Source organism: Acomys russatus, chromosome 30, assembly GCF_903995435.1.
Source record: "Acomys russatus chromosome 30, mAcoRus1.1, whole genome shotgun sequence".
Lineage (NCBI taxonomy): Eukaryota > Metazoa > Chordata > Mammalia > Rodentia > Muridae > Acomys > Acomys russatus.
Genome location: NC_067166.1, coordinates 32164331 through 32192184, shown reverse-complemented (window position 1 = coordinate 32192184; position 27854 = coordinate 32164331). Strand labels below are relative to the sequence as shown.

General features: G+C 38.9%; 1 pseudogene; it reads right to left on the bottom strand.

Annotated features, from left to right (window-relative positions):
• Nucleotides 1-1105: 1105 nt before the first annotated feature.
• Nucleotides 1106-5004, bottom strand: LOC127212401 (60S acidic ribosomal protein P0-like; annotated as a pseudogene).
• Between the last annotated feature and the right edge of the window lie 22850 nt (nt 5005-27854).

Genomic DNA, 27854 nt, shown 5'->3' with positions numbered 1-27854 from the left:
ACTTTGCCTATTTCCTATTATTTAGTAGTCTTCTCATTGCTCTCTAATGAAGAAGAAATACCAAGGATAAGCACAATAAAGTTTTTAGTCATATACAGATCAAAACATGGGGAATTCATATTGGGCCCTCTGAAGAAACTTACAAATGAAATATTCATAGCTATGGGTTGATTCTCAAGAGTATTGAACTAAGCTTAGTCATGTTTAGAAACTATTGGCTGGCCAGCAAGATGATATCATTTCAAAGGGTGTGAGGGTTCTAGCCCAAAGCTGGGGGTATGTTGAAAGCATGTCCATCTTTGATTGTAATTATTCACTAACAGTTTAAGGAAAGTAAGTATCCTGGTAGACCATTAGGGTGTTAGTTTTTTTTTTTCTCCCAACATATGATCTCCCCATGTAGCTTCAATTTGCCTTGATCTCCATATTTTATTGCCTTAGTTTCTCATGTGCTGAGATTGTAGGTGTGTACCACTATGCCAAAATGAAAATACCATGAACTGATGCTATAAAACTCTTTAATAGAAGGAATGAGAATTAGAATGTTGTCTATTTTGGGTGAAGTCTGTCATGGCAGAACTGAAAACTCTCCTATACTCTCTGCACATATTAGCTCATGTTAGCTGGTGTAGCTACTTTTATATATGCCCATTTCCTCTGTGGACTCCTGTGACTCTTCAGAGCAGGACTGTATCATTTTATCTTTCTAGTAACTGGGACTTTAAAATGCATTAGGTTATACATTAATTTTAACTATTTACCCAAATATATTGATTAATCTCATTTTGAATTTCCATTTGGGCAACAAAAATTGGAATTTGCTAGTGTCCTACAGTTAAATATAACTATTTTTCCTATGATGCATCTGAAATATTATTAATAAAATGATGGAAAAGAAAATGTCACAAGTCATTTGAAATATGCAGAGTAAATAAATAACACTTAAATAATAGGCATTAAATATTGTACATATGCCAAATAATAACAAGAATGCTTTCCTTAAAATCTGGAACTATGTCATTAGATTTTTTAAAAAGAAAAGTAAGCATTTATTTCCACATTTCTCAAATTAAGCTGGCTGAGTTTATTGCTTTGAGGGGATTGGTCAAAGAGACCAATTCATATCCTCATCTGATTCCTCCCTCTTTTTTGGCTTCAGCCTTGGCTGGGGTTGCAGCAGCAGCAGCAGGCACAGCAGTGATAGCAGCAGCCATAGGGACAGCAGCCACAAAACACAGATGCATCAGCCAAGACGCCTTGACCTTTTCAGCAAATGGGAAGGTGTACTCAGTCTCCACAAACAACGCCATGCCAAGAATCACTTGTATCCATCGCTGCAAGAGTGTGGCACTAACGGAACAGTCTGGTAACCCATCGGCAGACAACTGCCAACAGTTCAGACACCCTCTAAGAAGTGAGAGTGCGGTCTGCTCTGTGATGACAAAGATATTTCCAGGTTTGAGAAACTGCTGCATGATCAGCCCAAAGGAAAAGGCAAAGATGCTCAGCACGTTCAGCGCTGTGGCTTCACTTTGTCTCCAGTTTTTATCAGCTGCACATCCCTCAGAATTTCAATGGCTCCTCTGAAGATTTTAGTGATGATGCCTAAAGCCCGGAAGAAAGAAATCTTCTCAGGCCTCAGATCAGGGTTCTGAGCAGGCACAATAACTTCCCCCAGGGTGATGGCACCAGCCCAGGTGGTAGGCATCATATTCGCCAGCAGCATGTCCCTAATTTCAGTAAGGGCCTCCTTGGTGAGCATAAAACCCACGTTTCTCCCCATACCAGGTTGCAGTTTCTCCAGAGCTGGGTTGTTTTGCAGGTGTTCCCTGACGGCCTTGCACATCATGGGGTCCTTGCCTCTCAGGGCCACAGCCTCCTCTTGCCGGGCCATGTGGACCTGCTGCATCTGCTTGGAGCCCACATTGTGGGCTTCCACAGTGAAGCATTGTGGGTAACCATCCAAATGTTGGTTGATCTTAGGGTGATCTTAAGGAAGCAGTTGTCTTGCCTGGCCAACACGCGGCACGACAGGAATTGCAGCGCAGACTTTAAAGATGATGCGACTTTAATGAGACACCTGGCAGGAGAAGAGGTCATTAGAATTTGTTAAGGCTAACACAGCCTGATACAATTAGCAGCGTATACATTAGAGAGAGGAGAGGAGAGAGAGAGAGGAGGAGAGAGAGAGAGGAGAGAGAGAGAGAGAGAGAGAGAGATAGAGAAGAGAGGAGAGAGAGAGAGAGAGAGAGAGAGAGAGACAGAGGACAGAGACAGAGACACAGAGACAGAGACACAGAGACAGAGAACAGAGAGAGAGACAGAGACAGAGAGAGGACAGAGAGAGAGAGAGAGACAGAGAGAGAGCCACGTGTTTGTAAAAAGCAGTTCTGATGACAGAAGGATTCAGCTTCAGAGCTTATCATGTAAACCATCGCTTCAAGAGTGCCTTGAACAACTAAGGCTAGGGCAGTGAAACAAGGATACCTTCCACTGAGGACAGGCATTTATGGCTCATCTGAGTCACGAGCATCTGCCCAGCAGGAGTTTCTGCCACACTGAAACAGAGCGCAACAAACAGCGTGAAGAACAGGGGGGGGGGGGGGGACCCAAACTCAGCCCGTGTACACGGCACTGGAAAAGCCACTGAACCAGACATTTATTTGTTCACCTCTACCTGCAGCCATGATATAAAGGTATAGAAAATTTAAAACTGCTTTGATGAAATTATATTTAATAATAATTCACTGAAAAAAAAAAAAGAGAGACCGTGTTTCCGTATCCAAAAACTTTTAATGTGGAATAATACTCTTTGCATCACTATCAAAAACCAAAAGTTAGATAAGCTGTACCTCATAATCTTTCATTATTTTAAAATATGGGTGGGTTTTAGCATGGAGGGTCCCAAAAAAAGTGTACATATTGCATGACTGAAGACACTTTACTGAAACATAAGGAGGAACGGTACTTGTCATGTGTATGTTTATATGTAACCAGATAGCTGCTGGGTGCATGGCCCTGTTATCGTTCTACTAGTGAAAAGAGAAAGAAACAAATTTTGGTATAACTTGTGATTTTTCTTTCCATAAAAACCTTTGCAAGTATTTGTCTGTTACTGTGATTTGGAGTGAACTTCTATCTGGCATGTCTCCTTAAAAACCTCTCAAGAGTAAGCTTGCTTACAGAACTTCTGAGCCTTCTTCTTTGACGGTATCCTGAGATGTCATATTTGCAGCTACTCCATCCACACATTTTTTGTTTGTTTGTTTGTTTGTTTTTCTGACTGCAATTCATTTCCTCACTAAGAATCAGAATCAACTGGGCATGGCAGTGCATGCCTTTATCCCAGCAATTGGGAGGCAGAGGCAGGTGGATCTCTGTGAGTTCAAGACTAGCTTGGTTTACATAGTGAGCTGCAAGAAGTTGAGGCAGGGGAATTGCAAGTTTGTGTGAGTAGGGACTGCCAAGAGAGACCTTGCCTCAAAAAACAAACAAACAGCATCTGTACATGAAAAGAAGGATCCTTTTCCCTGGTGATAAAGAACTTCATCATGAGGTATCCATCCTTCAATTAGGTGTGCTTATGAAGGAAGCCCTGAAAGATGCAGCTGTGAACAGTTCCACTTCAGAAACTAAATGTTTGGGACCCTTTATAGTTCTTCCAACCCTGAGAGAGAGAGAGAGAGAGAGAGACGAGAGAGAGAGAGGGGAGGAGGAGGAGAGGAGAGGAGAGAGAGAGAGAGAGAGAGAGAGAGAGAGGGATGAGGAGAGGAGAGAGAGAGAGGAGATGTTTTTACTGATGTAGCTTTTAAAATGGAATATATGAAAGTCTTGTCTTATACAATTTCATTGTCTTTTCATGTTTAAGTATACAGTCTCAAAGTCCACCTGCCCACTTGAGATTTCTGCTGACATGTCAAAGACATCTCAAAGTTACTATCCAAATTCAGTGACGGTCTCTATTGTCCTAGTCAGTTTTCTTCCTTTATGACAAATACGTAAGACAAATCAACTTATAAAGGGGAGAGATTAATTTCTGAATGAAGGGCTTAGGGATTTCCAGATACTTTCAATTCATCTTGCATGTTTGAATCTGTGGCGATACTTCACACCAAAAATACACATTGGAGCAGAACCCTCTGCAGATCGTTAGAATGCCAGATAGCAAGAAGTGCAGGGTGCCAAAGACCTCTCATTAGACCCCAACCCTTCGAGGTTCCATGCCACCATAGCACTAACCCAGTCACCAAGGTCTGCTGATGGGTGTGTAGGACCCAAGCTATAGAGCTTTCCCTTCAAATAACCTTTCTTTTCTATGGCTTTCTAGAACCATTGCAGCAGATCACACTGTCAATAATTCAGGATCCCAGACACCTCTTCCCACTATATGTGTGTATGTACAATATATGTCTCTATGTGTGTTTATGTGTGTGCACAATAGGTGTCTCTGTGTGTTTATGTGTGTGCACAATAGGTGTCTCCCTGTGTATATATTTGCATGCACAAATGTGTCTTTCTGTGTGTGTTTATGTTTGTGCACAAATATGTCACTCTGTGTGTGTATTTGTGTGCACAATATGTGTCTCTGTGCACAAATCTCCCTAACTTCATACTTCAAAAAATTAACCACTTTTGAAAATTTCAAAAATATATCCTGAATATACCTGCTTCTGTAGCTACCAATTCAGTTCAAGCTACCACATTCTTTCACAGTTGACAAAAGCCTGCTAAAATCCACCCATCTCTCTGAATATATGTACACTGCTCTAAATACTAGTCTTCAGTTCATCAAATCATCTTTAAAAGATAGACCTCGGAAGGTGAGTTCAGCAAATAAACACTTGGAAGCCTTCTCATTTCTGTCCCTTTCCCTAACAGTAATGTCCAGTGCCTTGTGCCTCATGTACCTGGCCACATTTCATTCTGATCCTCTGCTGGACACACCTCCACCTCCATAAGGTCCTTGCTCCTGACAGATGGCACCAAATCATCACATTTGTCCATCTGCTTTGATTTGGCTGCTTGGCCATTAGAGAGTCAACTTACATATCCCCTCCTCATATGTTCTCGTGGCTACAAAATCTAGATTTAAACCTGAGCACATTCTGTCTGATGCTCCACTGATTTCTCTTCACAGCTCTTACTATTTTACCTTCTTGTTTTCTATCAAACTATCTCTGAACAACAACACAAAAAATATATATTTCATTAGAGTAGGCATTTAGTCAGCTAACTCAACCACAGTATCTGTAGCAGCTAGATGTTGGTCTTAATGTTGAATAAAAATATAATTGAATTCCTGGAGGGCTTAATAAGTATATTTAGGGCATTGGAAAGATGGCTCAATGGTTAAAAGCACCTCCAGAAGACCTGAGTCGGGTTCTAGGACTCATATCTGGCAGTTCACAATCTTGTCCAATCTCAGGGGATCCAACCTCTCTGGCCTCCATACTCATGCGCTACACATAACAAAAAATAATGTAAATAAATCATTTTTTAAAACTATATTTAGAAATGTAATAATGAGTAATGTTGTCTTGAAATAATTTGTTTAAGAACTATTTAAATTTAAGTTACAAAGACAAATACATATGTGATAGTGTTTCTGTCGTCAAAATATATTGTAGTGGCACAGGAAAGTTAACTTTTGAAACTTCCGGTTTGTTTTCTCTCTGCTTAATGATAACAGTTAAAACAGGGAGAAACCAAGATGGTGGTGCCCAGTGTGTAGCCTGTCTAGGGAGCAGAGGATTGGAGGTTGCAAAATCAACTGAAGGGAAGATCAGAACCAGCTCCCCCCTCCTGTCAAGACTGGACAACTCCTGGTTCAGGAATCACAAGTTTCGAGCACTATGCAGTCCTCTGAATACTGGCCAGGCACAGTAGGCCCCCTGGGGCACAGAGGATCAGGCCAGCAAATCTGAGTCTGGAGAATTGAGTTGCTCATGGGCCACAACCCATATTATCTGCTATCTGGATAAGGCCCATGGGACAACTGAGCAGCTTTGGCCTTGGATCTCTTTCTCTTCCTACCCACTGCTTACCAGCCTGGCTCATCTGGGCCATAGAGAACTAACAAGCAAAGGTGAGTCAGGTGCGGGTCACAACCCCCAACAGCTGATATCTCTAAGAGGCCTGTGGGACACCAGAGTAACTGGATTTGGGCTTGAATCTCTCTCTCTCTCTCTCTCTCTCTCTCTCTCTCTCTCTCTCTCTCTGCCCATCTACTGTCTGGATCATCTGAGACATGGAGAGCAAATAGGCAGAGTTGAGTTGGGCACAGGCAACAATCCATGTTACCTATTATCTGGATAAGGTCTGTGGGACTACTGAGCAGCTGTGGGCTTGGATCTTTCTCTGCCCACCCACTGCTTACCAGTCTGGCCCATCTGGGTTACAGAAAGTGAACCGACAGAGTGAATTGAGCCCTGGTCACAACACACATTATCCTCTATACCAAGGAGACCTGAGGAGCATCTGATCAGGTCTAGGCTTGGAACTCTCTCAGCCTGCTCCTCTGCTGCCTGACCCAAGTGGGATGCAGACGAGAAGCCAGTAGAACTGCCAACACCCATTGTCCACCATCCTGAGAAGGCCTCAGGAAAGCTGTAGCAAACACCCTTCAGCCTGAAGCTCTCTGCTGGCTTCCAACCAGCCTGGCCCACGTGAGACACATGCAGACAGCAACCCCACTGGAGGAGCCTCCAGGCTTGCTAACTCCAGAAGCAACCAGATGACTAGAGGACAGCGCAAAAGACAAGCAACAAAACTCTGCTCCATATGACACCACTGGAAACCAGTGATCTTACCACCGCAAGTCCTGGAGATATGAACACCGATGAAGCACAAGAAGAACATTTTAGATCTGAGGTGATGAAAATTATAGAAGCCTCGAAGGAGAAAAATAAATCACTCAAAGAAATACAGGAAAATATGTTCAAGCAGACGAAGGAATGGAATAAATCCTATAAAGAATTACAGGAAGATTCAATCAAATGGGAAAAAGAAATGAATAAAATCATACTAGACCTAAAAAGGGAATTAGAAGTGACAAAGAAAGCACAATCTGAGGTTATCATGGAGTTGTAAAACCTAGGGAAGAGAACAGGAACTGAAGACACAAACCACGTCAACAGAATACAAGAGATGGGAGAGAGAATCTCAAGTATAGAAGATATGATTGAAGTTATTGACACATCAATCAAAGAAAGTGCTAAAACTAAAAAGTTCCTGACCAAAACATTCAAGAAATATGGAACACTCTAAAAAGACCAAACCTAGGAACAATAGCAATAGAAGAAAGAGAAGACTCCAAGTTCCATGGCCCAGAAAACATTTCTAACAAAATCATAAAGGAAAATTTCCCCAAATCAAGGAAAGAAATTCCACAAGCATAGAAGAAGCCTACAAAACTCCAAGTATATTGTAACAGAAAAGAAAATTCTTCTGCCACATAATAATCAGAACATTAAATGTACAGAACAAAGAAAGAATATTAAAAGCTGAAAGAGAAAAAGCACAAGTCACATATAAAGGCAAAAACCCATCATAATTGTGCCTGACTTCTCAACAGAGACTATGACAGGCAGAAGGGCTTGGAAAGATGTCATGCAGACACTAAGAGACCGCACATGCCAACCCAGAGTACTATACCCAGCAAAACTTTCAATCAGTATAGATGGAGAAAACAAAATTTTCCACTACAAAGCCAAGCTTAATCAGTACCTAGCCAAAAATCCAGCTCTACAGAAGATACTAGAAGGAAAACTCCAACTCAGGAGGTTAACTACACCCAGGAAAACTCAGGAAGTAAATAACCCCACATCCACAAAACCAAAAGAATGGAGACACACACACACACACACACACACACACCACACACACACACACACACACACCACTCCACCAACACCAGCATCAAAAAAATCAGGAACTAACAACCACTGGTCATTAATATATCTCAACATCGATGACCGCAATTCCCCAATAAAAAGTCACAGGCTAATAGAATGAATGAGAAAACAGGACCCATCATTCTGCTGCATACAAGAAACATACCTTATCAATAAAGATACATATTACCTCAGAGTAAATGTCTGGAAAAAGGTATTCCAAACAAACAGACTCAAGAAGCATGCTAGAGTAGCCATTTTAGTATCTAATAAATTAGACTTTCAACCAAAACAAATCAAAAGAGATGGAGGAGAACACTTCATTCATTAAAGGAACGATACACCAAGAGGACATCTCAATCCTGAACATCTATGCCCCAAATACAGGGCACTCATATTCATCAAAGAAACATTACTAAAGCTTAAACCACACATAGAACCTCACACATTAATAGTGGAAAACTTCAGCACCCTACTATCACCAATCGATAGATCATCAACACAGAAACTAAATGGAGACATCATGAATCAAGTGGACCTAGCAAATATCTACAGAATATTTAGCCAAAACAGAGAAGAATATATCTTCTTCTCAGAACCTTCTTCAAAATTGACCATATACTTGTCCACAAAGCAAACTGTTGAAATAATCCCTGGCATTTTATCAGACCACCATGGATTAAAACTGGAACTCAACAACAACAGAAACAACACAAAGACTACAGACTCATGAAAACTGAAAAAATCCATACTCTATGACCTCTGAGTAAGAAGAGATGAAATAAAAAAGAAACTAAAAGCTTCATAGAATTCAATAAAAATGAAGGCACAATATACCCAAACTTATAGGACACATTGAAAGCAGTGCTAAGAGGAGAGTTTATAGCATTAAGTGCCTTCATAAGGAAATTGGAGAGATCCCATACTAGCAACTTAACAGCATACCAGAAAGCTCTAGAACAAAAAGAAGTAGACAAACCCAAGAGGAGCACACAGCTAAAATGATCAAACTCAGTGCTAAAAACACTAAATTATAACAGAGAACAATTCAAAGAATCAACATAACCAAGAGGTGGTTTTTTGTGAAAATGAACAAGATAGACAAACCCTTAGCCAGAGTAACTAAAAGACAGAGGGAGAGTACTTTAATAAACAAAATCAGAAAACAAAAAGAGAAACATAACTACAAACACTGAAGAAATCCAAGAAAAGTCCATATGCCACATAGCTACCAATTACCAAAATTAAGTCAAAAATAGGTAAACAAATTAAATAGTCCTATATCTCCTAAGGAAATAGAAACAGCCATCAAAAGTCTCCCAACGAAAAAAGTCCAGGGCCATACTGGTTCAGCACAGAATTCTATCAGACCTTCAGAGAAGAGCTAATACCAATTCTCTCTAAAATATTCCTCAAAATAGAAACAGAAGGAATATTACCAAATTCATTCTCCGAGGCCATTATCACCTTGATACCTAAACCGCATAAGACTCAACAAAGAAAGAAAATTTCAGACCAGTTTTACTTGTGAACACTGGTGCAAAAATACTCAATAAGATGTCCACAAACGGAATCTAAGAACACAAAAATATCCTTCACCATGACCAAGTAGGCTTCATCTCAGGCATGCAGGGATGGTTCAATATATGGAAATCCATCCACTTAATCCATCATATAAACAAACTGAAAGAAAAAAACCACATGATCATCTCCTTAGATGTTGTAAAAGCATTTGATAAAATTCAACACCCATTCATGTTTAAAGTCTTGGAGAGATCAGGGATACAAATCATGTACCTAAACGTAGCAAGGCCTACAGCAAGCTTATAGCCAACATCAAACTAAGTGGAGAGAGACCTAAATCAATTCCACTTATAGCCAACATCAAACTAAGTGGAGAGAGACCTAAATCAATTCCACTGAAATCATGGACAAGACAAGGCTGCCCACCCTCTCTGTATCTCTTTAATATAGTGCTTGAAATCCTAGCTAGAACAATGAGACAACTAAAGGATATCAAAGGGATACAAATTAAAAGAAAAGAAGAAGTCAAAATATCACTATTCATAGATGGTATGATAGTGTACATAAGGGACACCAAGAATTCTACCAAGGAACTCCTACAGCTGATAAATACTTTCAACAAAGTGGCTTGACACAAAATCAATTAAAAAAAAGTGGTAGCCTTCCTTTGTACAAAAGACAAACAGGCTGAGAAAGAAGTTAGGGAAATAACACCCTTCACAATAGCCTCAAAAACATAAATTATCTTGGTGTAACTCTAACCAAGCCAGTGAAAGATCTGTATGAAAAAACTTCAAGTCTCTAAAGAAAGACATTGAAAGAAGATATCAGAAGATGGAAAATCTCCCATGCTCATGGATTCGTAGGATAATAAAAATGGCCATTTTACCAAAAGCACTCTACATATTCAGTGCAATTCCCACCAAAATGTCAACACAATTCTTTAGAGATCTTGCAAGAACAATTCTTAACTTCATTTGGAAAAAAAGCTGAATAGCTAAGGCAATCCTGTACAACAAAAGTATCTCCATCCTGATCTCAAGCTGTACTATAGAGCAACAGTAATAAAGACGGCATGGTACTCACATAGAAACAGACAAGTAGATCAATTGAATAGAATCAAAGACCCTGAAATAAACCCACACACCTACGGACACATTAGTTTTGACAAAGAAGCCAAAGCCATTCAGTGGAAAAAGGATAGCATCTTCAACAAATTGCACTGGTCTTACTGTATGGCTACATGTAGAAAAATGCAAATAGACCCTTATTTATCACCTTGCACAAAACTAAAGTCCAAGTGGATTAAAGATCTCAACATAAAACTAGACATACTAAATCTGTTAGAAGGAAAAATAGGGAAGAGCCTTGAGCTCATTGGCAAAGAAGACAACTTCTTGAGCAGAACACCAACAGCTCAGGCTCTAAGATCAACAATTAATAAACAGGACCTCATGAAACTGAAAAGCTTCTGTAAATCAAAGGACACTATCAACAGTGCAAAATGACAGCCTACATACTGGGAAAAGATCTTCACCAATCCTACATCTGATAAAGGGCTAACATTGAAAATATATAAAGACCAGTATGCAGATATAAGTGAGTATATACCATTTGATTCTTTCTGCTTCTGGGTTAACTCACTCATTATGATCATTTCTAGCTCAATCCATTTATCCACAAATTTCGGGAATTCCTTGTTTTTAATAGCTGAGTAGTATTCCATAGTGTGTATGTAACAGTTTCTTTCTCCACTCTTCTACTGAGGGACACTTAGGCTGTTTCCATGTTCTGGCTATTATGAATAAGGCTGCTATGAACATGGTTGAGCAAATTTTTTTGTGTGCTGGAGCATCTTCTGGTATATTCCAAGGAAAGGGGCATGTCCCATGAAAGCCTTCACTTACCAGAAAACTGGGACAGAGGGGAGGGCATCCTATTGGGACTCTAAATGAGAGACGCATGGGAGAATAGCAAAATAAAAGGATACAGAGGGTCCTAGAAACCTACAAGTAGAACAATATGATAGGCAGATTTGGGCCCAGGGGTCCCCCTCAAACTAAGGCACCAGCCAAGGACAATACAGGAGGTAAACTTTAAACCCCTTCCCAGATCTAGCCAATGGTCAGAATATTCTCCACAGTTGAGAGTGGGTGCCTCACATTTGACCATGTCCCCTGGAGGAGAGACCTGGTGGCACTCAGAGGAAGGACAGCAGGTTGCCAAGAAGAGACTTGGTACCCTATGAGCATATACAGGGGGAGGTAATCCCCCTCAGGAACAGTCATAGGGGAGGGGAATAATGGGAAAATGGGGGGGAGGAATGGGAGAATAAAAGGGATGGGATAAACATTGAGATGTAACAAGAATAAATTAATAAAAAAAAATAAAATAAAATAAAAAAAAGAAATAATAAAGACCTCAAAAAATTAAACATCACCAAACCAAAATAATCCCGTTAAAAATGGGGTGTAGAACTAAACAGAATTCTCAATAGAGGAATATCAAATGGCTGAGAAACACTTAAAGAAATCTTCAACATTCCTAGTCACCAGGGAAATGCAAATCCAAAATGATTCTGAGATTCCATCTTATACACATAAGAATGGCTAAAATAAAAAATTCAAGTGACAGCACATGCTGTTGAGGTGTGGAGAAAGGGGGATGCTCTCCCATTGCTGGTGGGAGTGCAAACTTGTACAGACACTTTGGAAATCAGTCTGGTACTTTGTCAGAAAATTGGGAATAATTTTTCCTCAAGACCCAGCCGTACCACTCCTGGGAAATACCCAAAGATTATACACCATACAACAAGGACATTTGCTTAACTATGTTCATAGCAGCTTTATTCATAACAGTGAGAATCTGGAAACAACCTAAATGTCCCTCAACCAGAGAATCGATAAAGAAACAATGGAATAATACTCAGCTATTAAAAACAAGGAAACCTTGAAATTTGTAGGCAAAAGGATGGATCTAGAAAAGACCATCCTGAATGAGGTGACCCAGACCCAGAAAGACCCACGTGGTATATACTCACTCATAAGCAGATATTAGCCACTAAATACAGGATAACGACACTATAATACAGAGACTGATGCACCAACCAAGAACCAGGTGTGATGTGGACCAAGACCCTCTGCTCAGATGTAGTACACAGGCAGCACAGTTTCCTTGTGGGTCCCGCAATATGGGGAGTAAGGACTACTTCTGACATGGACTTTGCCCCTACCCCACGACGATTGCTTCCTCCTGGCTGAGCAGCCTTGTCAGTCCACAGAGGAAGAGGATACAGGTGATACAAATGAGACTTGCTAAGACAACATCAGATGTTAGGGGAGGAGGGCTCCCCTTCCTGAGGACCATGGGAGAGAGGGAGAAGTTATGAGGGAGGGATGGCAGAACCGGAGGGTGACGAGGGAGGGGGTTACAACCAGGATGTAAAGTGAACAAATTAAAAAAAAATTTTTTTAAACAGTTAAAACAGTTTAAAATGTGGTTTCTTGAAGCTTCTTCCTACCACAGATAGAAAATAGAGACCCAAGATAGCACCAGATAGATTTCCAAAGTGGCTGTACTAGTTTGCATTCCCACCAGCAATGAAGGAGTGTTCCTCTCTCCCCACATCCTCGCCAGCATGTGGTGTCACTTGAGTTTTTGATCTTAGCCATTCTGATGGGTGTAAGATGGAATCTCAGAGTTGTTTTGATTTGCATTTCCCTGATCACTAAGGAGGTTGAGCATTTCTTTAAGTGTTTCTCAGCCATTTGATATCCTCTGTTGAGAATTCTCTGTTTAGTTCCAAGCCCCATTTCTCAATTGGGTTATTCGGTTTGGTGGTGTTTAATTTCTTGAGTTCTTTATATATTTTGGATATTACACCTTTGTCAGATGTAGGGTTGGTGAAGATTTTTTCCCAGTCTGTAGGCTGTCGTTTTGTCTCTTGACAGTGTCTCCTGCCTTACAGAAGCTTCTCAGCCTCATGAGGTCCCATTTATTAATGGTTGACATTAAGACCTGGGCCGTTGGTGTTCTGTTCAGGAAGTTGTCTCCTGTGCCAATATGTTCCAGGCTCTTTCCCACTTTTTCCTCTAAGTGGCTTAGTGTCTCTGGTTTTATGTTGAGGTCTTTAATCCACTTGGATTTGAGTTTTGTGCAAGGTGACAAATATGGGTCCAGTTTCATTTTTTTACACATAGACCTCCAGTTAGACCAGCACCATTTGTTGAAGATGCTATCCTTTTTCCATTGAATGGATTTGGCTTCTTTGTCAAAAATCAAGTGACCATATGTGTGTGGATTCATATCTGGGTCTTCAATTCGATTCCACTGATCAACCAGCCTGTTGCTGTGCCAGTACCATGCTGTTTTAATTACTATTGCTTTATAGTACAGTTTGAGATCAGGTATGGAGATTACTCCGGAGCACCTTTTATTGTACAAGATTGTTTTAGCTATTCTGGGTTTTTTGTTTTTCCATATGAAATTCAGAATTGAACTTTCAATGTCTTTAAAAAATTGTGGATACATGGATTGAGCTAGAAATGATCATAATGAGTGAGTTAACCCAGAAGCAGAAAGAATCAAATGGTATATACTCACTTATATCTGCATACTAGCCCAAGGGACATGTCCCACGAAAGCCTTCACTTACCAGGAAACTGGGACAGAGGGGAAGGCATCCTATTGGGACTCTAAATGAGAGACGCATGGGAGAATAGCAAAATAAAAGGATACAGATGGTCCTAGAAATCTACAAGTAGAACAATATGATAGGCAGATTTGGGCCCAGGGGTCCCACTCAAACTAAGGCACCAGCCAAGGACAATACAGGAGGTAAACTTTAAACCCCTTCCCAGATCTAGCCAATGGTCAGAATATTCTCCACAGTTGAGTGGAGAGTGTGATACGACTTTCTCACGTACTCTGGTGCCTCACATTTGACCATGTCCCCTGGAGGGGAGACCGGGTGGCACTCAGAGGAAGGACAGCAAGTAGCCAAGAAGAGACTTGATAACCTATGAGAATATACAGGGGGACGTAATCCCCCCCAGGAACAGTCATAGGGGAGGGGAATAATGGGAAAATGGGGGGGGGGAGGAATGGGAGGATACAAGGGATGGGATAACCATTGAGATGTAACAAGAATAAATTAATAAAAAAAAACACAAAAACAAAAACAAAAAACAAAAAAACAAACAAAAGAAATATAGAGACCCACAGCCTGACATTATGTGGAAGGGCGAGATTTTGGAACACTCAGCCCCAGATAGTATGTCTACATCAGCTCCCTCCCCTCAGCGCTCAAGGAATTCTACCAAAAGGAAGTGGAAAGAGTGGGAGAGTCAAAGGAGAAGGGAGACACCAAGAAAACAAGGTCCTCTAAATCAACATGAGTAAAACTCATAAATTCGCCGAGACTGAGGCAGCATGCACAGGGCCTGAACGGATCTGCACCAGGTCCTCTCTGTGTAACTTTGGGCTTCCAGCTTAGTGGATTTATGGGGTTCCTGATGTGTGAATGAGTCTCTGATTCTTGTTCCATCTCTTGGCCTGCTTTCTTTCTGTTAGTTGGTTTTGTTGAACACTGTAGTGATAGCCTTTGTTTTATCTTATTATATTTTCTTTTGATAGATAAAAACCTAGCCGCTAGGGTAAAGGTTAACAGCTGAACTGTCACTTATAATTTCTGGGAGAGGGAAAATCAATTTTCTCCACTGGAGTGGCACTGGATATATCAACCAGTCCAGGATAGAATGCATTTCCAGGAGTAGTTGACCAACATATAATAGACTCCACAGGTTTTATTTTGCTTTGTTTGTTTGTTTGTTGTTGTTGATGGTGGGGTGTACGCACACAAGCACATTTTTTATTTGGTTACAGTTTGGTGATTTGTTTTTGTTGTTGTATCATTTTATTTTTTTATTTTTTTAAAAGAAATTATTATACTATATTCATATTATATCCTGATTGTTATCCTCTTGCTTGTCTCATCCCATTCCCAGCCTCCTTCCCTCTTCGGCCCTATTCCCTTCCCCTAGACCTCTGGCAGAAGCAACCTCCTCCCTCACCATATGGCCACAACCTCTCAGGTCTCATCCCAATAGCCTGCTTCCCCTTCCTCTGTGTGCTGCTTGACCTCCCAACCAAGGAGAAGTGGTCAAATCAGAGGGCACCAGAGTTCATGTCAGAATCAATGTCCATTCTCCCCACAACTGTGGAGAATGAGCTGTCCATTGGCTAGATCTGAACAGGGAATCTAGGTTTACTGCAGGTTTTTTTTTGTTTTGTTTTGTTTTGTTTTTGCCATGGTTGTATTTTGTTTTCTTAGGTTATCTTTATGGGGGAGGGGCAGTGGATTGTTGATGTTTATTTGTTGAGAAAAAATTTAAAATTGGGTTGGGAGGGAGGAGAGAGGTTCTGGAAGGACTTGAGGGAGTGAAAGAACACAATAAAATATATTTAAATTTAAGAATTGTTTTAAATAATACAAAAAGAGAAATGTGGTCTCTCAGATTCATGCTCTGGCTGCAGCTACTACACTGTCCCCACCAGTGAAATTTTAACCTCTGGAAATTTAAATTAGACTGTTTCTTTTATAATTTGCCTTGTTCATAGCAATAAAAGAAAAATCCAAAAAATGCAATTAACTAATCAATAGTAATAAGTAAACAAAATAAAATTAATGGATGAGACAAAATCCTGGCCAGAAAAAAAATATACAAAATGAGTAATGTGAGTTAAGTGAGAAGTGCATGATAGTCAGGGTTTAGATGGAGGATGATAATCAGTGGATTTCCTAATTCACTAAACAAGAAGAGATATCTCTAAGAAAATCTTTTAGTGCTTTAACCCATGGTCTTGTGCATGTTGTGGGCATATGCTCACCAATGAGCTGTATCCCAAGTCCTCTGAGAGCATTTTAACCTAGGATGACCTGAATTGATTTTATTTGATGAAAGTTTGGGAAGACAATTTGGATTCTTCTTAGACATAATGCATTGCAAGTATTGTAAAAGTGAGATTTCTTTTTCTAAAGGATTTCCTACCTCCTCTGTGCTCTAAATCTTCCAGAAACAGAATTGACTGTTCTTGGAGAGTATGGGGCACACAGCTTCCAGCAGAGTAGATACACACTGAAAGCTCAGCAAAGCCAAGAGAGAGAGAGAGAGAGAGAGAGAGAGAGAGAGAGAGAGAGAGAGAGAGAGATTGTGTTTAAAGTTATTTTAAAAAGTAGACAACAACCTGTATTGGTAAGAGCGATATCAAATTTAGAGTAAAAGACAAAGGAAATCAATCCTAATTATCCATGGCAACATAACAAATATTTTAACCCTGCGTGGTTTCCCCTCATCACCCAGCAGTCAGAATTCAGTGTGAATTTGAAATAGAAACTCATTTCACTCTCACACAACATAATTATGAGGTAAATTTTCTGGAAAAAACAATGCATGCGATAGATTCCAAAGTCAAGTGCAAGTGATTTTTAAATTATTTGCTATTTTGGGTTATTCAAACCAGGCAAATGATGATTTATAGTTATATTATCACATTTGAAATGAATGAAAGAATAATGAATTCGTATACAGCGAAACATATTGCAATGGTAAATGGCTGTAAACAGAAAGGTGGAGTAGTTTGTTATATAAGCTTTCATCTCTAGTGAAACTTTGTGTTTTAAATTTTACAAGTGTTTTAAGAATGACTATAGCTATGCAAATACACAGCAAATAAATCTGTGAGCCAAATGTGCATGATAGATCATCAAGTCCGAGCTTTGACTGCTATGGCTTTGCTCTGCCTCACGCAACCAATAAGCAAGCTTGCTGAGCTCAGAGAAAGCCAGGCATTTATGAAGGTCACATTTGAGTTGAGCACATTGGCCGAGGCTCCTCAGGTCCCCTAATGCAAACTATACAAATCTTCTTGTGGGAATGATGTAAACCATTTTCTTTGTAACCATTTGAACTCAATATTTCTCTATCATCAGGTTGTTTTAAATTTTAGCAACCTTTTTAATTGTAGTATTTAATTTTTTTCTTTGTCATTGTCTTTTAGTGACACTTATTTTGGAAAAAAAGAAAGAAGTGTGGGCCATTTTCTCCCAAAAAGATAACCCATGTGAGTCATTAGTGAATTTAAAAATATATATAGATTGAGTTTAGCATCTTTAAATAGGAGAAACTTTGTGTTTAGATAGTTTATAAAACTTGCCACTTTTTCTGGAAGCCTTTGAACCAAAAGAATATCTGCATTTCCTCCAGGAACTCTGCAACAGAGAAGTAACTGTTGACACCTGATTTTGGCAGGTTACCAGCTAGGATCAGAATTAACAATTCACAGAAAAGGACAAATGCGAGGTGGGATGCCAACTGTACCAAATGATTTAATATCAAGTAAAGATAAAGGTTAACGGTCTTGCCTTTTTTCTTCTTCATTTGCAAATTAAAAGTGTGTCTTAAAAATACAAAGAAAGCTTAACTCCAAGACAGCACTGTTTAGTATCACTCTGCCAAACATTTATTACATGCTGCTGGTTACACCACAGTGTTGATCGGTAGGTTTTCAATAGTTAAAGCCAGCTCTTGAACTTGATAACAATCAGATAATGACTGTCTCCAAGCAGTCTGAGGTATGATAATAAAGCCTAACACTGCTATAAGTATAGGCTCAGTCAGGGCTTGAGAACAACGGGCCGGCATGCCCTGTCCTGTCCTATAGGTCTTCAGTGGAAGAAGATGGTGGATTGGCATGAGCTTGACATCTTCCTCACGATGTGGAGTGTGGAGAGTTTCTGCATTGATTGTTTCCTCTTGTCCTTAATAAGATGAGATTATACTGTTTTTATATTTTGAAAATAATAAAGTTCCAACGGAGGAAAGCACAGGAGAAAGATTCAAAATCATTACCAATGTGATTATCTTCGTATGACCCTGCTAAGATCGTGGTGTGTCATTGACAGAAACTTAAACCAAACACTCTACATTTACTTTTTTTTTTTTTTGCAAACCTAATATTCCATATCTGCAAATATTCTACAAGATCCCTCAAAATGCTGCACACATTCCGTTTAATGGCTAGACTACACCTTAACCAGTTTCTGATAAATGGAGATTTAATATATTTTAGTTTTCACTATTATTGATGTCAACATATTAAATTTTATTATCTGATATCCTAATTATATTTCAAATAGTGATAAAAAATGAACAATAAAATAACTTTTAAGAAAGGAGTAACTTTTGTACAAATAAGGACACTCATAGCAATAAATGCTAATAGAAATAATAAAACTGCCCTTTGTTCATTTTGTATAACTTGATATAATATTGAATTAATCATTAAATTATTTCATGTCTACTAAAAATCATTATAATTTTTGCAATCAAAGTTATGATTTTAATATATAAATCTATTGTGGAAAACAGAGACTTTCATTTTGTGAAAGGTTTTATTCTGAATATCTGTAGTATGTGGTCCCCGAATATTTCTTAGCATCGTATTAAGTATCAGGAGGTTTGTGAGTAAGCTTTGAAATAAAGAGAGTTGGCAAAAAGAAAAAAAAAAAAAAAAAAGGTCTTTTCTGTCAAGATAATCACCTAGTAAAATATGATAGTGACAAAACCAAAGCATTTTCTTTTTTATTAATATTTTTAGTAGTGTACAAAATAACAAGTTTCACACATCTTCATGCATATATCTCATTATGCATTAACAATGGCATTTGCATGACAAATGAACAAAAACTGTGGTATACATGTACAGTGAAATTTTATTTAGCCATGAAGGAAAAACGAAATAAAATTTGTATAAAATGGGTAAGACAATCCAGATACAAAAATGACAAGTACCACATCTTTTCTCTCACAAGACACGAAAGGCGTCTAGGCTGGATTCACATCATGGCCACTGTGGATTCTGCAGCAAAAAACCATGGAGATGCACATGCCTCTGTGCTGTGCGGATCTCTTTTCTTCCAGCTGTGTATCCAGAAGTAGACTGGGTAGACCCTACGGCCATTCTATCTTTCTGGTAGGGTAGCCTCCATACTAATTGCCACAGTGATGATATTGGTATACATTCTCCCAAAGAAACAAATGCTTCTCTCCCACAAATCTTCACAAGCATTTTATTTATTTATTTTGTTTGTTTGTTTATTATAAATTCTGCATGGGGAAAAAGATAGAATATCAGCATAAACTTATTGTTGCTGTTTTGTTGGGGTTTAGGATTTTTTTTCATTGTCTTGTATATTATTATTTTATTCAGTTATGTATTTTGATGAGCAGAGAGTTTGAGAGTGAATTTAAACATGTAATTTCAAAGGATACATTTCATAGAGTCAGCTCTGAGGATACAGGTTTAGCTCATTGTTAGAATACTTGCCCAGCATATGCAGGCCACTGAGTTCAACATCCAACACAAAATAAAGAAGAAAGGTAGAGGGAAAGAAGAAAAAGAAGGAAAAATGTCAAGTAGAAAGAAGACAGAGAGGGATAAATGGAGGTAAGGAAGACAGAAACAGAGACTGAATAGGAAAATAAGTAGATTCACAATACTGTGGAATTGTATTCAGCACTTTCGAATGGCATATATATCAATTTCTCATTACAATTAAATAAAGGTTATTTACTATTAAGCCTCACTTTATTTTCTATCAGTTAAAACCTATAATATAGTTAGACATATATTATTGAATAAATCTGTTGTATATCAGAGACAAAATATCATTCATTGCCTGTACACTTAAAAAAAACATTCATTGTCTGGGCTAAAAAAAAATTTCATTTACTTTTTTAAATAATAAAAGAAAATATAATAAGATAAAAGAAACGCTGACACATTGGAAAAACAATACAAACAATATAAATAGTATTTTAATTGTTTATTGTAAATTATAAAATAAATAATACTGTAAATAAAAACAATATAAACAGTATAAAACACACAGAAGAAAAACAGATATAGATGAAAAGATCCACTCAGGAATTCCATAAAAACACTAAGCTGGAAGCTATTATATAAATGCAAAGGACTTGTAGGATAAAAGGTAAGAAAACATATAAACAAAATAAGCTAAAACAATGATTAAAGGTAAAAAAATTAAAAAGCCATGCCATGACCTTATGAGACAAGGAACCTTCAAAGCTGCCATTGAGTTAATTTCTTCTGGCCATCTACCCGGGGCATGTAGCCTATATTTAAGACTAGCTGTTTCCCTGGCAAGACTCTTTGTGCAAACACTTGATTTTTATTTGCAAGTGATTATCAGTCGGAGATTGTTTCTGGGTTAGGGATGGGGCATGTGTCCACTTCTTTTAGCTTGAGGACCCCATCTGGTGCAGACGCCGTGCATGACGCCTCAGTCTTTGTGAAGTTCATATGTGCTACAGACAAGTCACTTTAAAATTCCTTGTTTTCTTGGTGTCCTGCATCCCTGTTGGCTCTTACAGTCTCTCTGCTTCCTCATCTACAGGCTTCCAGAGTACTGAAGGAAAGGGTTGATGAAGACAACTCATTTGGGACTGAGTTTTCCAAAGTCTTTCACTCTCTGGAAAATAAATGTCTCTGTTTTTGTTCTGGTGAGATCCGAGCCAGGTATTCAGGGATGACTATTGCAGAATGTCACAAGGAATGTTTTTATTGCTAGGTTCTTTTAGGAGAACAGCAGTATTTGGTTTTATCCTAGGTCGTTGAGCTATCTAGTCTTGAGTTCTTGGATGCCCAAGCAGTGTCAGGATGGCTTCCATCTCATGGAGTGGGCCTTACTCGAATCAAACATTGGTTGGTTACTCCCACCAGCTTTGAGCCCCTATTGCTCTATCACATCTTCCTGTCAGGAGACCCACTGTAGATCAGTGGGTTGGTATTTGTGTTTCCCCTTCCGTACCTGAGAATTTCTTTCTGTACCAAAGATGCTAGCACATAGGGATAAAGGTTCTGTGTAGGCACCGGCTTGACTTTACCATGTGTGTAAATGCTCTTTGGCAATGAGATCTTGTCATCAGTTTGTAGACAGCAACAGTTTGGCCAACAGCCTAGATTGTTTTGAAGTTCAAATTGGACAAAATTTCAAGTACATGTACACAACCACGCTACTCAAAACTCTATTTGGTGACCAGAGATGGCCAGTTGTTGCTCTGGTCTCCATTTGGTGTCTATACTTAGATAATTTTTCCACATGTATTTATTTTAAGAAGATAATACAATATTAGGTTTCTATATTACCCTTCAAGTGGCCCTCGATTTTAGCTGTCTTTCCTTATATTTTCTATTACTTTTCTTCTCTTATTTGATTTTTCCAGTCCACCCCCTCCCCCCATTCATCAATCATGACTAGCAATCCTATTTCTTTGGAGACTTATCTGTCCCCCACCACAAATCCCTTACTCTATACCTAACCTCTGTGTTTCTATAGATTTTAGTGTAGTTATCATTGACTTAACAGCTAATCTAGATATTAAGCAAATACATACTAAATTTGACTTTTTTGGCATGGGTTACCTTACTCAGGATGATTTTTTTTCTAATTCTATCAATTTACCTATGAATTCATTACTTCATTTTTCAGATCCTGGTTATAACAAATAAGGCTGCTATGAACATTGTTGAGCAAATGTCCATGTTGTATGGTGGAGCATCTTTGGGGTGTATGCCCAGGAGTGGTATAACTGCATCTTGAGATGGAGCTATTTATTCCTAGTTCTCAAATTGATTTTCAAAATGCTTGTACAAATTAGCACTCCCATCAGCAATGGAAAAGTGTTCCCTTTTCTCCACTTCCTCTCCAGCATGTGCTGGCACTTTGAGTTTTTATCTTAGCCATTCTGACAGGTGTATGATAGAATCTCAGAGTCGTTTTGATTTGCATTTCCCTAACGACTTAGGATGTTGAACATTTCTTTAAAGTCTTCTCAGCCATTCAATATTCTTCTGTTTAGAATTCTCTGTTTAGATCTGTACCACATTCTTAAGGAGTTTATATTGTTTGTTGGTGTTTAATTTTTTGAGTTCTTTATATATTTTGGGTATTACAGGCTTACTTACAGCCCAGTCTTATGGAGGAATTTTCTCAATGGAGGTCCCTTTCTCCCAGACGACTGCAGCTTGTGTCAAGTTGACATTAAAGTACCCAGCATACTTGTTATGGGTCTGTATATATTATTTATATTTTCTCTATTTAATTTTAGGCCATATGAGTCCAAAAGCTTATTGGTTTCCTCTAGAGTTTTTATTTGGGGTCAAATAAGATTTTAAAGTGGTCCATAGAGATCTTCTGGATTTCAACAGGATCTGTCACAATGTTCCCCTTTTTTCTTTTCTTTTTATTAATTTATTCTTGTTACATTCAATGGTTATCCCATCCCTTGTATCCTCCTATTCTTCCCTCCCTCCCATTTTCCACTTACTCCCCTCCCTATGACTGTGACTGAGAGGGACCTCCTCCCCCTGTATATGCTCATAGGGTATCAAGTCTCTTCTTGGTAGCCTGCTATCCTTCCTCTGAGTGCCACCAGGTCTCCCCCTCCAGGGGACATGGTCAAATATGAGGCACCAGAGTACGTGTGAAAGTCATACCCCACTCTCCACTCAACTGTGGAGAATGTCCTGTCCATTGGCTAGGGGTTTGAAGTTTACTGGATATATTGTCCTTGGCTGGTGCCATTGTTGGAGCAGGACCCCTGGGCCCAAATCTGCCTATCATGATGTTTTTCTTGTAGGTTTCTAGGACCCTCTGGACCCTTCTACTTTGCTATTCTCCCATGCTTCTCTCATCTAGAGTTCCAATAGGATGTCCTCCCCTCTGTCCCAGTTTTCCTGGTAAATGAAGACTTTCATGGGACATGCCCCTTGGGCTAGTATGCAGATATAAGTGAGTATATACCATTTGAGTCTTTCTGCTTCTGGGTTAACTCACTCATTATGATCATTTCTAGGTCAATCCATTTATACAGAAATTTCAGGAATTCCTTGTTTTTAATAGCTGAGTGGTATTCCATAGTGCAAATGGAATCCATTCTTCTACTGAGGGACACTTAGGCTGTTTCCATGATCTGGCTATTATGAATAAGGCTGCTATGAACATGGTTGAGCAAATTTTCTTGTTGTGTGCTGGAGCATCTTCTGGGTATATTCCAAGGAGTGGAATAGCTGGGTCTTGAGGAAGCCCTATTCCCAGTTTTCTGAGATACCACCAGATAGATTTCCAAAGTGGCTGTACTAGTTTGCATTTCCACCAGCAATGAAGGAGTGTTCCTTTCTCTCCCCATCCTCGCCAGCATGTGGTGTCGCTTGAATTTTTGATCTTAGCCATTCTGATGGATGTAATATGGAATCTCAGAGTTGTTTTGATTTGCATTTCCCTGATGACTAAGGACGTTGAGGATTTCTTTAAGTGTTTCTCAGCCATTTAATATTCCTCTATTGAGAACTCTCTGTTTAGTTCCAAGCCCCATTTCTCAATTGGGTTATTGGGTTTGGTGGCATTTAATTTCTTGAGTTCTTTATATATTTTGGATATTATACCTTTGTCAGACGTAGGGTTGGTGAAGATCTTTTCCCAGTCTGTAGGCTGTCACTTTGTTCTGTTGACAGTGTCTCCTGCCTTACAGAAGCTTCTCAGCCTCATGAGGTCCCATTTATTAATGGTTGACATTAAGGCCTGGGCTGTTGGTGTTCTGTTCAGGAAGTTGTCTCCTGTGCCAATATGTTCCAGGTTCTTCCCCACTTTTTCTTCTAAGTGACTTAGTGTCTGGCTTTATGTTGAGGTCTTTAATCCACTTGGATTTGAGTTTTGTGCAAGGTGACAAATATGGGTCCAGTTGCATTTTTTTTACACATAGACATCCAGTTAGACCAGCACCATTTGTTGAAGATGCCATCCTTTTTCCATTGAATGGATTTGGCTTCTTTGCCAAAAATCAAGTGACCATATGTGTGTGGATTCATATCTGGGTCTTCGATTCAATTGCACTGATCAACAAGCCTGTTGCTGTGCCAGTACCATGCTGTTTTAATTACTATTGCTTTATAGTCCTTTTTTTCCATTCATCTCTAATATCATTAACTTGGTCTTCTCCCTCTTTCTGTTGGTCAGTTCTGCTGACAGTTTGTCAGTGGCTCTCCCCACTTCCTGAATGGTCTCTAAACTTTGAAAGGAGGGAATATGTTATAAATGTTCCATTTGAGCTCTGTACTCTGTAGTCCCTGTAATCTTCTTCTCATTTTGGCTAACCTTGGCTCTCTGTGTTAATCAACATCCATTGCAAATAGTAGCTTCTCCGATGAGGATTGAGAGATGCCCTAACCTGTGGCTGTAAATCATTGGTCATCACTTTAATACTGTACCTCTTTAATAATGATAAAAGTAGGTTCTTCCCTCAGGGCCTATAGCCTGTCTATCCATGAGGGAAAGGACAGATATAAAATGTATTAGATACAAATGGCTAACGGGGAATGATTGTCCAGGCACACTTAAATTGGTGTGGGGAGAGGGAGGCCAGAATAAAAGAAGGGATATGGGAAGGAACCCAATAACACTAAAGACCCTGCGAATATCATATGTAAACCTACTACTGTAGCATATCACACACACACACACACACACACAGAGAGAGAGAGAGAGAGAGAGAGAGAGAGAGAGAGAGAGAGAGAGAGAGAGAGAGAGAGAGAGAGAGAGAGAGAGAGAGAGAGAGAGAGAGAGAGAAAGAGAGGTGCATATTTCCTACAAATTTAGGAAGGCATTCTTTACTGTTTAGAATAGAAATGTTCTAATGCAGTCAATAGTCTCTATACGCAACAACATTACACATGGAATTATGGTCCATGGCTATTGTGCATCAGAACACAAGCATTTGAAAATCATGTATAAAGAATCTCCAATTCTCCACTTTTTGTGTTTGTTTTGTTTTGCTTTGCTTCTGGTAGTTACCAGGAACTATTTACACAGACCCAAAAGTGCAGAGAGAATTCTATGCAGCCACATCCAGCACACTCGCTGGTATAATCATAGGAGAAATAAAATACATATTCCTCTCAAGATTAGATCCTTTAATGCTGATGCACATTATGATAATCCAATAATAAATGCCAAAACCGAGCTGTGCATTATCACATCTTTAAAGACTTTTGCATTATATGGATCATACAAATACATTCATTATGCATTGTGAGATTAACGTGACCAGTAGATAATGATGTCAGTGACATTAAAATATTAGAAATATGGAAAAAATCCTGTTGCATTTACTGTCCATTTGGAGACATGATATCAGCATTGATTGTAAGATACTACATTCTTTGTTCACAAAATACAACTACAGACATGGCCAATATGTAAGAACCTAAAAAAACAGATTGCTTCATATGAGTGTGTGCATGCATGCACATGTGTGTGTGCATAATTGATTTTGTAAAGGTTATTGAAATTGTGATTTCCAATATGCAGAGTGATTTGTCAAGTTTTTCTGTTTTCTACATGTATAAATAAGACTGCATGTGATATACAAATACAAGTTATGCAATTTGAAGCAATGCCTATATTTCAATAATATCATAGTTTAACACAAAAATAATGCCTTTTCCTTTCTTTGTTTCCTAAAAGCTACAAGATTCTATGAGTCCTCTGAGTGTATCTGTAGGGAGCAAAACAGGTAAATTTCAGAAGTCTTCCAAGTTTTTAACAGCACAAACTGCAGAGATTCTGTTTTAGAAATAAGAAGGAATTCGATACTTACAAAGTAGATCTCTTGGGTTCCCCTGAAAACAGAGTTTTCATAGATTTGTTAACAAATTTACAAACATTTAAATAAGTACATGTAAACAAAGTCAGGTCACTTACAGTGGTCAGTCTGTTGTCAGACAATATGATCATAAATTCCAGGTGGAGAAGATGAGGGCGAAGTTCTGCCTTGTTGGTTCCTGGATCCATGCTATATGCCTGCACTTCTTACCTTGGTTCATCCTCCCCAGTTTATGTACCCCACTTTAAAGTTATGAGAGGTCTTGGTGGTTTGGTGTTCTCTGTTTTAAAGTCACAATGGTATGATTAGCATTTGACCTTACAGGCAAGATCCACCATTTGTCTATACAGCATGCACTCTGGCTCCATCACTTCAATTTTTTTTTTTTTTGCATACAAGTCTTCTCTTGTCTGTAAGGAAAATAAGAAACCTATATCAGATGTCTTCTGAGATTTTTGAAGAATCAAATGCATGAAGTAACTATGTAAATCTATAAATATAAGAGTTAAATTAATAAGAAGCCTTACGAATAAAATAAAAGGTACAACCTATGTTCTAAAATGCTTGATCATCTTTCTTCTTGCTATTTGCTACTCTGACTTTACTTGTGCAATTACTTGTTTTCTGGAAGCTAGAAAAAGCCAGTGGGATTATTAAGCTTATTCTCTAATTTGCACCCTCTTGATCCTCTATTTGTTCTTCACCTCTCTGTAATAAGACTTTGTCCCTAATAGGAAAAATGTATACAATCCTCTGGGAATGTCTGCACGAGTAGACTTCAGGTTAGTGGCTTTGCTTATATAACAGGATATACACCTCCATTTGTCCAATAAACATTACTTTAGCAAAGCTACTAGTGACTCCCTATTGTAAAATACAGTGACCAATTTAAAATTGATCTTAGATCCTTTGTGACACCTACAGTCCCACTAGACACCAAGCTCATGTGTTGAAAACTTGTTTTCAAGATGCAGTATGGAATAATAAGAGGCAATTAAGTAACAATGGATCATATTCATAGACAGATTAACTCTGTTATCTTAGAAATGGATTTCTTCTTGCATCCTCTCTCTCTCCTTTGTCTTTCTATCTTGGGATGATGAAACAAGAAGACCCTCATCTGATATAACCCCACAGTCATGGACTTCTCAGCATTCAGGGCTGAGTTAATACATTTACATGCATTATAAATGGTTTGGAATTGGGTTGGCAAGATGGTTCAGCAGATAATGCACTTGCTGGGCAAACACAACAGCCCAACTTTGGCCCTTGGATAACGTGGTGAGAGGAAAGAACCAACTCCCCCAAGTGGTCCATATGCATGTCCCAGCACACATACAATAATAATAAAAAGTAAAAATGTAAACATTTTCTCTCAGTCTCAAGTAACCTCAATTAGGAACTAGACTAAGACAGAGACATCTCTCTGGAAGAGCAATGCTGCTAATGCTCTCCCAGAGCAGACCCCTTCCTCAGTGAAGCCAGTGCTGTTGGTTCCTTGTTTTCTCCCAGAGCTCTGGTCAGTTTTCCTCATCCCTTTAATAAGTACTTCTTCCTGTCCATTGGGTAGATCAGAGTAGGGGATCGATGTTTACTACTTGTATTGTCTTTGGTTAGTACAGTAGTTTGAGCAGATACCCCCAGGCCCTGATGCACCCGTTACAATGTTGTTCTTGTAGGTTTCTACAATCTTCTA